The 15,221-nt window shown below is 44.5% G+C and overlaps 1 pseudogene; it reads left to right on the top strand.

The window, feature by feature from the left end:
• The first annotated feature begins 4,864 nt into the window (after window positions 1-4,864).
• Window positions 4,865-4,981, top strand: LOC112315063 (U2 spliceosomal RNA; annotated as a pseudogene).
• Window positions 4,982-15,221: the final 10,240 nt, after the last annotated feature.

Below are 15,221 nucleotides of genomic sequence, written 5' to 3'. Positions count from 1 at the left end.
TGCCGTAAAAATTCTAGTGGAAAACGGGCAGTAAAATGCCTGATCTCTTGTGTAGCAATATTTTTGCTGATATGTATCCTTGTGCAAGAGAAATAAAGGGAAAAGTAAACAAATGGGACTATATAAAATTTAAAAGCTTCTGCATGGCTAAGGAAACCATCATCAAAATGAAAAGAGAACTGACTGAATGGGAGAACATATTTGCCCGTGACACATCAGACAAGGGTTTGATATCCAAAATACATAAAGAAGTCATACGATTCAACACCAGGAAAACAAATAACCCAATTTTAAAAATGGGCAAAGGACTTCAATGGGCACTTCTCCAAGGAGGACATACAGAGGGCCCATAGGCATATGAAAAAATGCTCAACATCACTAGCTCTCAGAGACATACAAATTAAAACTGCAATGAGGTACCACTTTACACCGGCCAGAATGGCCATCATTAGTAAATCAAACAACAAGTGCTGGCGAGGCTGTGGAGGAGAGGGAACCCTCATGCACTGTTGATGGGATTGCAGACTGGGGCAGCCACTGTGGAAAACAGTACAGAATTTCCTCAAAAAATTAAAAATGGAACTGCCTTTTGACCCACCGATTCCACTGCTGAGAATATACCCTAAGAACCCTTCAACACCAACTCAAAAGCACTTAATGCTCCCCTATGTTCATAGCAGCACTATTTACAATAGCCAAGATTTGGAAACAGTCTAAGTGCCCACCAATAGATGAGTGGATTAAAAAACTGTAGCACATCTACACAATGAAATACTACAGAGCAGAAAGAGAAGGAAGTCCTGCCTTTTGTGACAGCATGGATGGAAGTGGAGACTTTTATGCTAAGTGAAGTAAGTTGGTCAGTGAAAGATAAATACCACATGATCTCACTTAGAAGAGGAATCTAATGAACAAAATAAACTCATGAGCAAAATAGAACCAGAGGCAGAGAATCATGTAATAGACTCACACCTGTAGTTGGGGAGGGAGGAGGTGGGGGCTGATTGAAAGAAAGTGATTAGTCAAAGAACATATATGAAGGACTCATGGACATGGACATGGTGAGGGGGCTAAATATGCAAGTGAGGGACAGGCCGGGTGGAGGATGGTGAAAGGGGAAAAGTGGGAAAACTGTAATAGCATAAACAATAAAAAAAAGAAAGAAAGAGCCCTGGCTGGTGTGGCCCAGTGGATTGAGCACCAGCCTGGGAACCAAGTTTGATTCCCAGTCAGGGCACATGCCTGGGTTGTGGGCCAGGTCCCCAGTAGGGGCGCACAAGAGGCAAACACACATTGATGTTTCTCTCCCACTCATTCTCCCTCCCTTCCCCTCTCTCTAAAAATAAATAAATAAAATATAAAAAACAAGAAAGGAAGTCTCCTTCAGCAGGCTGGCACGAGGATGGAGCACTATGGTACTGTGAAATCATTTTTATCATAGCTGCTTTACCTTTAGTCCACCAAGAGACTTCCAGCCTCAAATGTGCTACCGGGAGATGCCTGTGTTCATGGTTCCGCAGGACGTCCTCCCCCTACCTGGAGCGTGCCTTGTTCTCCATGTGCCGGACTTCGAGGCTGGGGAACAGCCTTCTCAGGGAGCACATGCACCAATGTGGACATTTCTAGCTCAAATCTGTGAGCAAATGCTGTCATCTCTACCTGGGTTAAGAATGCCTATTCTTAACCCAGCAGCCCTGGTGGTTTATCAAAAAGTAAATTAGCCCTGGCTGGGTGGCGCAGTTGGTTGGAGCACTGTCCCATACACCAAAAGACAGAGTTTGATTCCTGGTCAGGGCACACACCTAGGTTGCAGGTTCGATCCCCAGCGGGGGAGCATATGGAAGGCAATGAACTGATGTGACATTGACCATCACACGCATGTTTCTTTCTCTAAAATCACTAAACATATCCTCATGTGAGGATTTTTAAAAAAGTAAATTAGAAGGTGCCCTTGTTACAATATATAATTAATAAGACATCCCAAATGTTCTATTCTCTGCTCATTTTAAGCCCTGTAAAACCCATTTTGGATTTCTGACCCCTAGAACTGAAAGATTATAAATTTGTTGTTTTTTTTCCCCACTGTTTTATTGTGGTAAAATACATATACCATTTACCACCTTAACCATTTAAGAGTACAGGTAAGCGGTACTAAGTACCGTAACGATGTCGTGCGACCGGCGCCACCACCCGTCTCCACCGCTCTTCATCGCCTGAAACCGAAGCTCTGTACTCATCAAACAAGAGCTCCCCGTTCCCCACTCCCCGCGGCGCCCGGCAACTGCCGTTCTGGATCATGTGTGTTGTAGCATGTAGCAGAATTCTCTTCCTTTTTAAGGCTGTATAATTTCCATTGTATGGATACATCACATTTTGTTTATCCATTCATCTGTCAGTAGATACTTGGGCTGCTTCCACCTTTTAGCTGTTGTGCATAATGCTGCTAAGAACATTGTACAAATATCCCTTTGAGACTCAGTTTTCAACTCTTTTAGGCATATACTCAGAAGTGGAGTTGCTGGATCATATGGCACTTCTATTTTTAATATTTTGAGAAACTAACTGTCTTACTGTTTTCTACAGTGGCTGCACCATTTTACATTCCCACCAACAGTGCACAATTCCAATTTCTCTACATCCTTATCAACACTTCTTTTCTTTTCTTTTTTGATTTTTTGTTTGTCATAGTAGCCATCCTAATGGGTGTGAAGTGGTAACTGTGTTGTTTTAAGCCACTAAGTTTGTATGATAGTAATTTGTTACAGCAGCAATAGGAGGTAAATATATTCCATCACTCGCTACACTGGCGTCCTGTCTGTTTTCGAACAAGACAAAATCTTTCTCACCTCAGGGCCTTTGAATGTGCTCTTCCCTCTGTTAAAACGTTCTTCTACTGGATCTTAGTGTGGTGGCCTCTGTCTTAGCCATCAGTCCTCTGGCTCGGATGCTGCTTCCTCAGAAAGGCCTTCCCAGATCACCTTCCTATTACTTCTTCCTTCAGTGCAACTTGCCACAGTCTCAAATTATCTTACTTTTCATGTCTCTACTTATATGATTGTCTGTCTCTATTATTAGACTACGCTCCCCAAGGACAGTGACCTGCTATGTCCCCCAGCACCTAGAATAGAACCTGGCACGTAGGGGCTGCTCAGAAATATCTCTTAGCCCCTTCAGCTGGTATCTGGGGTGCGGAAGAAAAGGCCGCAGTGGGTGAGAGGGCTTGCGCAGGTGACAAGCACTAAATGTCTCACTTTGTACCACTGAGACAGCTCTGGGACCAATGCCAACCACCCACCCGGGCCAGCCAGGCTGTTCTGGATTTATACCCCCATCCCTCCCCCCACCCCAGGACTTGTCTGTGGAAAGAGTGGAGTGACTGCGGGGCTCTGGAGGGCCGGGCGTAGGGTGAGGGGCGTTCCAGTCTTGGAGCACAAGACTTCAGGTCTCTCGAGCCCCTCCAGGTGGTCCCCGCTTCCCCAGCAGGAGCCCACTGAGCAGCGTGGCTCTTTATTGGCCCGCTCTTCCCTCTTTCTCTTCCTATGGGGACGACAGCAATGCAGAATGGCTTTGGTTATCAGTTCCCTACTCAAGCTTCTTTTTAGCGGCTCCGGAGCCCGAAAGGCACGTCCTTACCGTCCCCTTGTGGTCAGCTCGGTGCAGGGCTCCTTGCATCTGGTGGAGAATGGCCCCCTCACGAGGCAGAATACTGCCCACTGTCGGTTGTCTTGGGGGGGCGGCTGGGAGCTGCACAGACGATTTTAATCTAGGGACAGCTGAACTGCCCCCTTAGGTCCAAAATCCTGACGGCAAACCCTCAAAGTAATGTGACCGCAGCCTTGTGTGGCATTCATTTGCCAAGCCATCGCTTCCCAGTTCTGCTTTCCCACACTCGCTCGCAGGATGGGGCGCAGAACAGTAAGCCCACTGCCTAACCTCAGCGCACGTCTCCCCAGGGGAAGGAATGCCAGTTCCTCCCGCGCCTTCTGGCTGCCATCTGCTTTCTACAATGATCCTCTCGGGTTATTCAAAAATTATCTCCCATGTTAGTAAAATGGCTGTGTGTTTACAGTACAGTATGTTATAGCTACACAGAACATTATGCTGCAGGTTAAAACTCTATGTATCAACTGAAGAAAAGCAAAAACAATTGTCCACACACAGACTTGTACCAGGGTGTTCATAGCAGCATTATTCACAATAGCCCCAAAGTGGAAACGACCCAAATGTCCCTCAGCTTCTGAATGGATCGCTAAAAGGAGGTGTATACATGCAGTGCAATATTTAGCCGTAAACAAGAATGAAGTACTCAAACATGCTACAACATGAATGAACCGGAGAACATGCTAAGTGAAACATGTCCAAAAGGAGCGATACTGCGTGATTCCATTTATATGGAATGTCTAGAGTAGGCAAATCCACAGAGACAGAAAATATGTTCGTTGTTGTCAAGGGCTGGAGGAACATGGGAGTAGGGAGTGAATGCTAACAAGTGTGGTGTCTCTTTATTAGGGCGATAAAAATGCTTAACAATAGTCGTGAGGGTTGTGTAGCTTTTTGAATATACTGAAAATTTCAGAACTGTACACTTAAACTAGTGAATTTTATGGTATGTGAATTATATTGCAATGAAAATATGTGCAAAGAACTACAAATTAGCCCTCGCTGGTGTGGCTCAGTGGTTTGAGCACCAGCCTGCGAACCAAAGGGTTGCTGGTTCGATTCCCAGTCAAGGCACATGCCTGGGTTGCGGGCCAGGTCAGGTCTCCAGTAGGGGGTGCGACAGAGGCAACCACACATTTGAAGTTTCTCTCTCTCATTCCCTTCCCCTCTGTCTAAAATAAATAAATTTAAAATATACAAATTAATCGCTTCTCGGCCTTTTGGCTAAGATCAAGTGTAGTATCTGTTCTTATCAGTTTAAAATATACAAATTAAAAAACTAAAAATCTGATAGAATTGTATGTCAAAAGGAATACATTTTACTGTGCTTTGGTTTAAAAAAACATTTTAAAGATTTTATTTATTTATTTTTAGAGATAGGGGATGAGAGGGAGAAAGAGAGGAAGAAAAATATCGACGGGTTGCCTTTTACAGGCGCCCTGACCAGGGGCTGACAGGGGACCAAACCTGCAACCCCGGCACGTGCCCCGCATAGAATCAAACCAGCGACCTTTCACTTTGTGGGACGATGCCCAACCAACTGAGTCACACCAGTCAGGGCTAAAAATAAATGTTAAATATGAAGAAATGCCAAGTATCTTGAGGGTGTCCCTATGTCTGAATCAAATTTGTACCTCCCAGGAAGTCCAGTGCATTGCCTTATGCTTAGCTTACTAAAGTCAATGGTAATTAGGAGGGAGGGAGGTATAAGAGGGTTAAAGAGTAATGGAAAAAAATACAATAAAAAAATTTTTAAATAGTCAGTGATAATTAAGTCAAAATTATTTTCTTTGGACAAGCATTAGCACCTTTAGGGCAATTATTCGTCCAGTCCCATGGCCCAATGCTGTCAAGAGCTTCCCATTTCTCAGTGATGGACAAGCCTTCAGTCACGGTGAGTGCCCGTTAACCTGGAAAGTACTTTCTGAGGTGTTGCCAGCTGCCAGCCTGGGTCAGTGTGCCCTCTGCCTTCCAGAAACATGCCCTCAGTCTGGCTGGACAGATTGTCTTCCACCCGCATTTCTCTTCTGTACATTCTGACCCACCTTCCTCTGCCTCCTTTCCAGAGTTCCTACAGGTGTGTACACACACCATGGATTATGACATGAGCATGAAATAAGCTTTCATCGGGCCAAGCCTCTGAGATCTGCGGGTTTATCTTTCTCATCAAGGTCCTAGACCAAACAGATGGCGTACACATTCAAAATGGGGCCCTTGAAGGGGACTTAATAAAGGGACTATCGATAAAGGTGTGGGTGAGGGAGGGATGGTGTAAAACCCCAGGACAGGGAATGGCTGTGAGCCATTACACTTCCTAGGCCTGAAGGGGCAAGGGGAGGGTATCATTCCTGGGCTTGATGAGAGTATCTGTAGCAGGTGAGGGATGAGCCAGCTGGCCAGTGCCTCCCATTGGTCAACCTCCCCTGAAGCCAGAGAGTGGGGGAGCCTCTTGATGAGGTGCGTAAAGGTCAGCAGAGAAGAATGTCTTGGTATAAGGGTGGAGAGAGTGTCTAGAGGCTGTAAAATGCCCTGTCCACCCTGCTTGAGCTGCCGCTGCTGTTACCCGAAATGAAACCAAGCGTTGAACCTCCTTTGCACGAATTTATTCTCTACAGTTGTGATTGAGGGGGGCAGGTAAGGGGTCAGGGGTACTAAGAGGGGAGAGATGCATCAGCTTGTGAATCAGAATAGCTGGATTTAAAGGGATAATAAAATTTACTTCCCAAATGTATGAAGAGGAACAAAAAAGTTAATATGTGTGGAAGTTTTATAAATTACTATGCTAAATTTGTGATCTTTTATGTCTGTCTTCTCTCATTTAGAATAATGTTTTCAAGGTTCATCCATGCTGTAGTCATATCAGTGCTTCGTTCCTTTTCATGGCTGAATAATAGTTCATTCTGCGTGTGTATCACAATTGGTTTAGTCCTCCCTTGATGGACATTTGGATTGCTTCCACATTTTGACTACTACGAATAATGCTGCTATGAACATTCTTGTACAAGTATTAGTTTGAGTGCCTGCTCTCAATTCTTTGGGGTATCCTAAAGGTATCCAGAATTTGTTTCAATCAGCTATGGTAAGACGTGCAGACATGGAAATCACTGTCATGAAGGAAGAAGTTTATACTCACAGGTCCCTGGAAACAGGAGGCACAGCATGTCACACAGGGCCACGTGAGGAAGCACCAGAGTTGGCCAGGAGGCAGAGGGAACTGTGGTAAATGCGGGCAAGGGCCTTCATGCTTTCTGAAGGAAAGAGTAGGCAAGGCAGTGTAAGTGGGGGTGGAATTGGCTATGGGTCACAGGGACTGGCCCTAGTTGGCTGGTACCTGGCTGTGGGGTGATTAGGGCAGCGAGGTAGTGGGCTGGAGTGGAGAGCCCATAAAGGAGGTGGTTGGGGTTGTGGGCTCTGGAGTGGTTGGTTTGCACATGAAAGGCCCACTCACAGGCCAGCGAGTTGTCGTCGTCTGCAGGAGTTAGCTAACCCTCAGTGGGGGGTGCAGTGTTTTGAGCATCAGCAAGGCTCCAGATGTTTTGCATCAAAATACAAAATATAAAAAAAGACACACTTAACACACTGGGCCATATGGTAAGTCTATATTTAACATTTTGAGGAACTGATGAACTTTTTCCTATAGCATCTGCACTATTAGTCTTTTCAATTCTCCTTTCAGTGCGGCCCTCGAACACCAGATTTCATGGATCAGCAGAATCTGACCCTTCCTTGACTTCCCAGTGGGAGTTATTTCTGCAAGAAGATCAGGACGTAGCCACAGGCAAGACAGGAAAACCGGGTGGGTGGTTCAGGCTTCCCGTCCCCTTCTGCTTGGGGATTTCGTGCCTTCTTAGGGTTTGGCCTCCTCAGCTGTGGCCTGTCAGAAGGACCCTTGTCCACAAGGTCAGAGGCCTTCCCTCACGCTTTCAGGGAGCCTCAGGTTAGTAGGTATCTTTCAACCTCCCTCTCAACAGCACTCTTTTCTCTCCTGGAATCTCCCAGAACTTAAAGACCAAGAGTCCCCGATGTTTTTCTCCTGGGCCCCACCCAGTGGTATGCCACAGCTGGCTCCCACTGACCTGGGAAAGCATCTCTCCCCAACTCCATTTTCAGTGACATCAGGTTAAAAGCTTGAGATCAGCCATGCTAGCAGCGTTTACACCACAGGAATCAGCAAATCAGAGCTTTCCTCTCAGAGCCGGTGGTTCAACATTTACCAGCACATCCCTGGCCTCATCTTACTTGTCTGTCAACCAACACCTGCCAAGGTGTTTGCTGATAACTGGTGGTTGGTATCAGCTGCTTTCATGTGGAGTTCTTGAATCGCCCTCTCCAGCAGGTCAGCCTGGCCCCGGGGGGCAGAGCCAGCCAGTAGTGGCAGATGTAAGTCAGGCCAGCATGCCCTGAATTGGCAGGGACAAGGGGATATATGGACAGAGAGTGAATAGTTTTTGCTACAGACTGACATGCATGCACACACACACACACACATACCTGGTTTAGTTTAATACTTATGGGTTTATTTCAATGTACATTGGGAAAATACGGCCAATACACTAAAGCTGTGATTTCATGGATAGTTTTGGATGAAGTCAATTAAAAAAAAAACATTAAGTGTATAATAGATTGGGTAGTGAGCAGAAATGGTAAAAATTATAGCAATAAGAGAACGAAGTTTGGGTGTTGGCAACGGGGTACTAGTGAAGACTTTTAGACAGGAGAGTGGCCAGGGCTGGTTTGCACTGTAGGAAGAGAGTTCTTGTACCTGTGTGCAGAGAGACTGAAAGGAGGTGAGCTGAGAGGCAGTGCGATGGGGTCGAGAAGGAACAGACAGGTCTGGGAGATGTTAAATAGGCAGAATCAACAGAAGGAGAGGTGTTACTAGACATGGGGAGACGGACAGTGGCGCCTTCTCTGGACAGTAAGGAATAATACACTGGTTGCATTTACGGTACCCAGCCTCCCACTCTCACCTCCTCTCATCATTTTTCAGAACCCAGCCACATCCTGCTGCTCACCAGGCTTCCCCTTGCTCATGTCCTTCCCCTTGGCCTGGAATGTTCCTGATCCCTTGGTCCGCTGGAGCTCCTGCCTGTCTTTCTCTGATGCTTCCCTGATCTTCCACACAGAGCCATCTCTTCCTTTGAGCTCCCAGAGTCCTTTGCACCTGGCAGGTGCCTGGCACCAGCAGTAACTCCCCCTTGTTAACTTTTATTTCACGCTGAGCACTGTGCCAGAAACTTTATGTACAGCAGTTCACTCTCCATGTAACACCACTGGGAAGCCGAGGGCTCCATCCTCACCTCACAGATGACAAAACTGCAGCTCCTACAGCCAGGATCCAAACCCTGGTCTAATTGCCTTTAAAGCCCATGGTCTTAATCACTGAGCCCTATGTCTTTTTGTACTATGTATTGTAATTATTTGTTTATGTGCTGTCTTTCTTAGTGGCCTTGAGTCTGAAATTGGTCCTTCCCTGGATCCCAGAAACCAGAGCTGAAGCTTGAATTTCCTACTCGGAGCTCTGCCAAGAGGTGCTTACATTCCTCCCCCTTGGTGGGCATCTCACTATCATCCCAGATGGTCAGATCCATCTCTGGTTGGCTTCACCCACCACAAATATCTTCCTCCTTCGAGCTTGAGCTCTTGATCTCTGTTTCTGTTCCCCTTGGGCCCCTTTGCTCTCTCCAGGACCATGCCCCTCCCAGGACCAGGCTTAACAGATATAGAAGTTCATCTTCACAATGGGAATGGACTCACTGTACTCTCCCAACGAGAACAGCCCCCACACCTGCATCTGTGCCTGTCAGGGTCTGCCTGTTGCCATGCAGCCAACTTCTCAAAAGTCTTGATGAACCTTGGGCTTCTGAAATTAAGCCAAACAAAGCTGAGATATGTGGGAGGCTCCCTCCTCTGCCCGGGAGGCCCCTCCCACTCTCCCTGCCACCCCAGATCTGATAAGTGAAGGGAAATATTTCTGCACTTGGTGTTGAAGCTGTGACTTTGGAACCTCCATGTAGATGGCTCCCAGAACCGTTACCTAGTCCCAGTCCTCTGGGACTGTGCATTGTGTGTGCTTGGTAGCACAGAGGGAGAGCACCACGGGCAGCAGAGACACCCTCAGTCTGCTCTCCTGAAGTCTCTGAGCTCCCTACCCCAGCGGAATTTATTTTCTCACAGTGCTGGAAGCTAAAAGTCTGAGATCAAGCTGAAGACAGGGTTGGTTCCTTCTAAGGGCTGGAAGGAAGACCTGTCCCAGGCTCTCTCCTTGATTTGTGACCTGCCTGTGTGTCTTCACATCGTCTTCCCTCTGTGCATGTCTGCCTCTGTGTCCAAACTGCCCTGTTTTATAAGGGTACCAGTTATATTGGATGAGGGCCCACTCTAGTGATCTTGATTTAACTTGATTATCTCTGCAAAGACCCTACCTCCAAATGAGGTCATATTCTAGAATACTGGGGATTAGGACTCCCACATGTATTTTTGGGAGGGAAACAATTCAGTGTAAAACACATGGATTGATTGATTGATTGATTCTTATTTTATTCAATCCATCACTATGCTACTAACAGTCAGACTGTCCCAGATTTGGCCAGTATGAGCTCCTGTGAGCCGGCCTGGCCTCTGCGTCTTTTTGACACACATTCCCATGATCCTTGGAGCACTTTCTTACTCTCTGGCACGAAAAGGCATTCCAGGCTCTACTTTCAGCCCAGGACTAGAATCAGCCATTTCTCCAAGGAGAAATGTTTTTGCTAAGTATGCTCATTGCTACTGGCATGCTATTATTTCTAAGTGATGCTGATGCTGATATATGTATCTGTTTCCAATCCTGGGTTCATTCTCTTCTTCCCTCTTTGCATATTCTCAATGCTATTCCCCGAGAGTGAAAACTCTGGTTCCCATTGTCCTCATTTGCAGAGGCCTAGAATATAAGCAACCTCTTATAAGCTGTTATCAGTCACTTATGTGTACAATGAATGCTTTTTATTGTCTTTCGATAGAGTAGTAGGTTTCCATAAGAAGGCAAAGCTGGCACAACAGGCAATGGGGTCTCAGGGTGTTCACCAGAGAAGAAAAAAAGAAAGGGGGGCCTTGAAGCTTCAGCTTTCTAAAGACTCTGCCGTGGAATCCACTGAAGGAAGTGTCCTTTTCTGCTCGCCAGGAAGTGTGCGCAGGGCAGGGGAGGGCTGCGGAAAAACTGTTCCCCACCTCATTGTGACTACTCAGCTTTCGGTTTGATGCATCAGACTGTTAGACGCAAGTTGGACCACGTGAGGGAGGCAGGGAAAGTCTTTGAGGCTGGATAAGACTGTTTTTAAACAAAATATTTTATTTATTATTATTATTATTATAGAGAGGGGAAGGAAGGGAGAAAGAGAGGGAGAGGTACATGCCCCAACAGGAAACCAAAACTGGAACACAGGCATGTGTCCTGTTAGGGAATCCAACTGGCAACCTTTTCCCTTGCAAGACACGCCCAATAACACCCAATTAACTGAGCCACACTGGTGGGGGCTGGACAAGACCTAAATAAAATCATTAAGTCCCTGCCATTTAAACCAACATTTTGAAAGTTTCCTTATCTTGTTCTCTGTCCTTATTTTTTCTTTAACTTTGGAGATAAATTCTACATAATATCGAATTCATCACTTAATGCCCTTTAAAGTGAATAGTTGAGTAGTACATTCACAATTTGTACAACCCTCACTACTAATTTTAGAATATCTTAATCACCCTAAAAAGAAACCCTGTCTCTTCCAACTCCCTTCTACCCCGAGGCCTCTAGGAACCATGGATCTTCTTCTATGGATTTGCCTACTGTTAATATTTCTTGTAAGTGGTATATAGTGTCTGACCTTTTGTGTCTGACTTCTTTCACTTAACATGCATATGTGGGTACTTCGTTCCCTTTTGTGGTTGAATCAAATTCCATTTTATAGATTTAATACCTTTGTTTACCCATTCCTCAGTGGATGGATATTAGGTTGTCTCCACCTTTTAGTCTACTATGAACAATACTGCTATAAAAATTTGTGAGTAAGTATTTTGTGTTTTCAGTTCTTTGGGGGTGGAATTACGGGGTCATATTGTAACTCTACATTTAACTTTTTCAGGATATTCCAAACTTTTCCACAGTTGTTGCACCATCTTACATTCCCATGAGCAATGTATGAGGGGCCCCATTGCTTTGCCAACACTTGTTATTTTCCATTGTTTTTTTATTCAATAGCCAACCTAATGGATAGGAAGTTGTAACAGTGGGAAATTGTAGTGATGGGAAATTGTAACCCACTCCACCATTCTTTTGACATTGTTTCTGTAAGTGCTGACTCTGACTAACGTGTAGCTCATAGATGAACAGCATGTTTGTGTAACAATCTTAGGAACTAACTTCAAAAGATACAGACTCTTTCAGGCATCTCGGCTCCAGGAGATTTGCTGACCTTCATCAGTGGAGCTAGGACGATATGAATCCGGGATGACTAAACCAGCATGATGCACGCCGGACCATCACTTGCCTTATTGGAATGGACTGTGCTTGTCTGCATATCGAGAACTTTTCAACCCCCTCCCTTGATCTCTTTGCTCTGTTCCCCTCTCCCTCCTCATAAAAATCTCTGCCTCAACTGAGATGTGGAGATGGACTCTGAGATGTGAGGCCCCCATCTTCCAGGTTGCTGGCATCTGAATGAACCACTTTCCTTTACATCAGCACCTGCCTCTCAAGTATTGGCTTTCACAGTGGCAGGCAGCTGGACCTGCATTTGGTTACAAAGTGATAGCTCATTGGAGTTTTGATTTGTATTTTCTTAATAATTAGTAATGTAGAACATCTTTTCATGTGCTTATTGGCCACTCGTATATCTTCTTTGGAGAAATACCTAGGCAAATTCTTTATATATTTTTAATTGAGTTATTTGTCTTTTTATTGTGAAGTTGTAAGAGGTTTTGTATATGAATATGAATATGAATATGTATACATATGTATATTGGGTTGGCCAAAAAGTTGATTTGCTTTTTTCTGTAAGATGGCTCTAGTAGCACTTAGTTGTCTTCATTCAAAACAATTTTGTTACATTGTATTTTGACAGCTCTCATATCAGTGTATATTTAAAAAATACTTATCAGGACTTCTAGTCAAGATGGCAACATAGGCAGACACAGTTCACCTCTTCGCACAACCACATCAAAATTACAAGTGAAATACAGAACAACCATCACTCAGAACTGTCAGGAACAGAGTTGAATAGAAGTCTGACAACTATGGAATTAAAGAAACCACATCCACCCAGATTAGGAGGGGTGGAGATGCAGAATGGGCTGATCCCACATCCATGTGTGGTGGATAAAAATTCAGGAGCGGTATCTTGGGAGCGAGGAGACCCAGTCCCACACCAGGCCCCCCAGCCCATGGTTCCAGTGTCAGTATGACAAGTCCCTACAACTTGTGGCTGCAAAAACCACAGGGGATTGAGTTGGTGGAAGAAACTGCTGGAGCCCCAAGCAGTTCTTCTTGAAAAACCCTCAGAAGGACTCACCTACTCAGACTCACCCCCTCTGGGCTCTGACACTGAGGAGGCATCTTGAGGGGCACCAGTGGCGAGTAGGGAGGCTGAGGTGTCTGGCATCAAGGTGAGCAGAGGCCATTGCCCCTTTTTTGGGCCCTCCGCCCACAGAGCTGGCCGACTGGTGCTGTATCTAAGATTCCATGAGCCTGGCTATCAGTGTTTGACCTGCCTTGAAGATCCCCAGAGACTCTGCCCTGCCCAAGCTGCTTTTGCATATGAATGGCTGATCTTGGCTCATTCTTCACAACAGGGGAGTCCAACCTTTTGGCATCTCTGGGCCACACTGGAAGAAGAAGAGTTGTCTTGGGCCACACATTAAATACACAAACACTAACAAAAACTGATGAGAAAAAAAAGCCCATGCATAATTTTTGTGATATCTGCCATCACAGTAAACAAAAAAGCCCTCACATAATAACCCTAATTATGCAGCTGCCCTTTCAACACTCTTTTAAAATCATCAAGCAGATCCCAAGTTTGTGATCACTAATATAGAAAATGTACATATCTAAGTAATAAGACATCATTGAATTTTTAAAAATATTTTTTATTATAAAAGTAAAAGAAAAGAGGGCAACATAAACCTAGTGGGATGTTTGACATTGTATTTGAGGAACTGGTGCATCGGTATCCGGTTTGATAGAAGTAGTTGCAACTCTCAGGGAGTTCTCAAGGTGTCATCAGATATTGTGGTTCTAATTTTACTCTTAATGTGTTTCATTCTTGAAAATAGTTGCTTGCAAATGTACGTGCTGCCAAATAGCAATGCCATTCATAAGGTGTGACTGTGAAGCAAGGGGTATTTGTCTCTGGGAAGATAGGGCCTATGAAAGTCCAGTGAAGAGACACGATCAAATTTTTCTTTAAGCTGAATGTCAGCTTGCAGCTGTACGCATTCCATTTGAAAATTGGCAGGTAACATATTTATGTTGACTGGAAATGCAGTTGCAAATATAGCAAAATATCGATTATTTTCCTGGAAATCTTGAAATCTGTTCTCAAATTCTTGTATCAAATCGAAAAGCAAGGCTACATGTTTTTCCCTGTTCACAGGACTGGTTAGCCAATGTGACGAAATGCATAAAATTGTTTGCTTTACTTAGAGTTTGCCATAATTTCAGTTTCATTTGGAGCGCTGTTAAGTTTGAAACATGGTATTGATAAGTTGGTTTTCAACTTGAAGACGTATGTTGAACTCATTTAAATGAGCGGTTAAATCCGCTGAAAATGCTGGATCTGTAAGCCAGTTTTCATCATCAAATTTGTTTTCTGATACCATAAACGACCTGATAACATATCACAAATCACGAAATCTTTTCAACATTTGGCCTCGACTTAGCCATCTTACTTCTGAAAAGTAAATGATGTCTCCATAGTCAGCATCAGGACTTCCAAGGAATTCCTGGCATTGGCGATGATTCAATCCCTTGGCCTCTATGAAATTCAGTCTTCATGATTTGCATGATGTTATCCATTTTTAAAGCTTTTGCGCATAAGTTGCCTTCATGTACTATGCAACGATACTTCATCAACCCTGAGTTCCCAGCAGCAATTGCATCGTCTTCTGTTGCTTTTGCAGGTCTCTCTTTTACCTCCCGTCGCCGGGGCACCATCACTAACTGTACCAGATATGTGGACGATGGACAAAGACAATCACTTTAACATTTTTTTTCCTGTTTCTTATAAATCTCTTGATTTATTTGTGTCTTTTAATGGCACTAAAGAAGCCATTTCTTCAGTGACATCATATTCGTCATCAATATCTCTAATAAAGTGGCAAGTTGAGCCACATCTGTGGCGTCAGTGCTACATCCATCGCCAGAGCATGAAATTTAAAATTAGCAGTTTTACTCTCCAAACTGCTTTCCATAAATTTTCCAATTTTTTCAATTTGCCTGGCTATAGTCTAGTGAGACAAACTGATTTTTAAAATATCCCCCTTTTTTTTCAGGGCAAATCATATCTGCCACACTTTCTATGCATTGCTTAATA

Source organism: Desmodus rotundus, chromosome 1 (genome assembly GCF_022682495.2).
Source record: "Desmodus rotundus isolate HL8 chromosome 1, HLdesRot8A.1, whole genome shotgun sequence".
Classification (NCBI taxonomy): Eukaryota; Metazoa; Chordata; class Mammalia; order Chiroptera; family Phyllostomidae; genus Desmodus; species Desmodus rotundus.
This window is presented reverse-complemented; position numbering and strand designations above follow the sequence as displayed.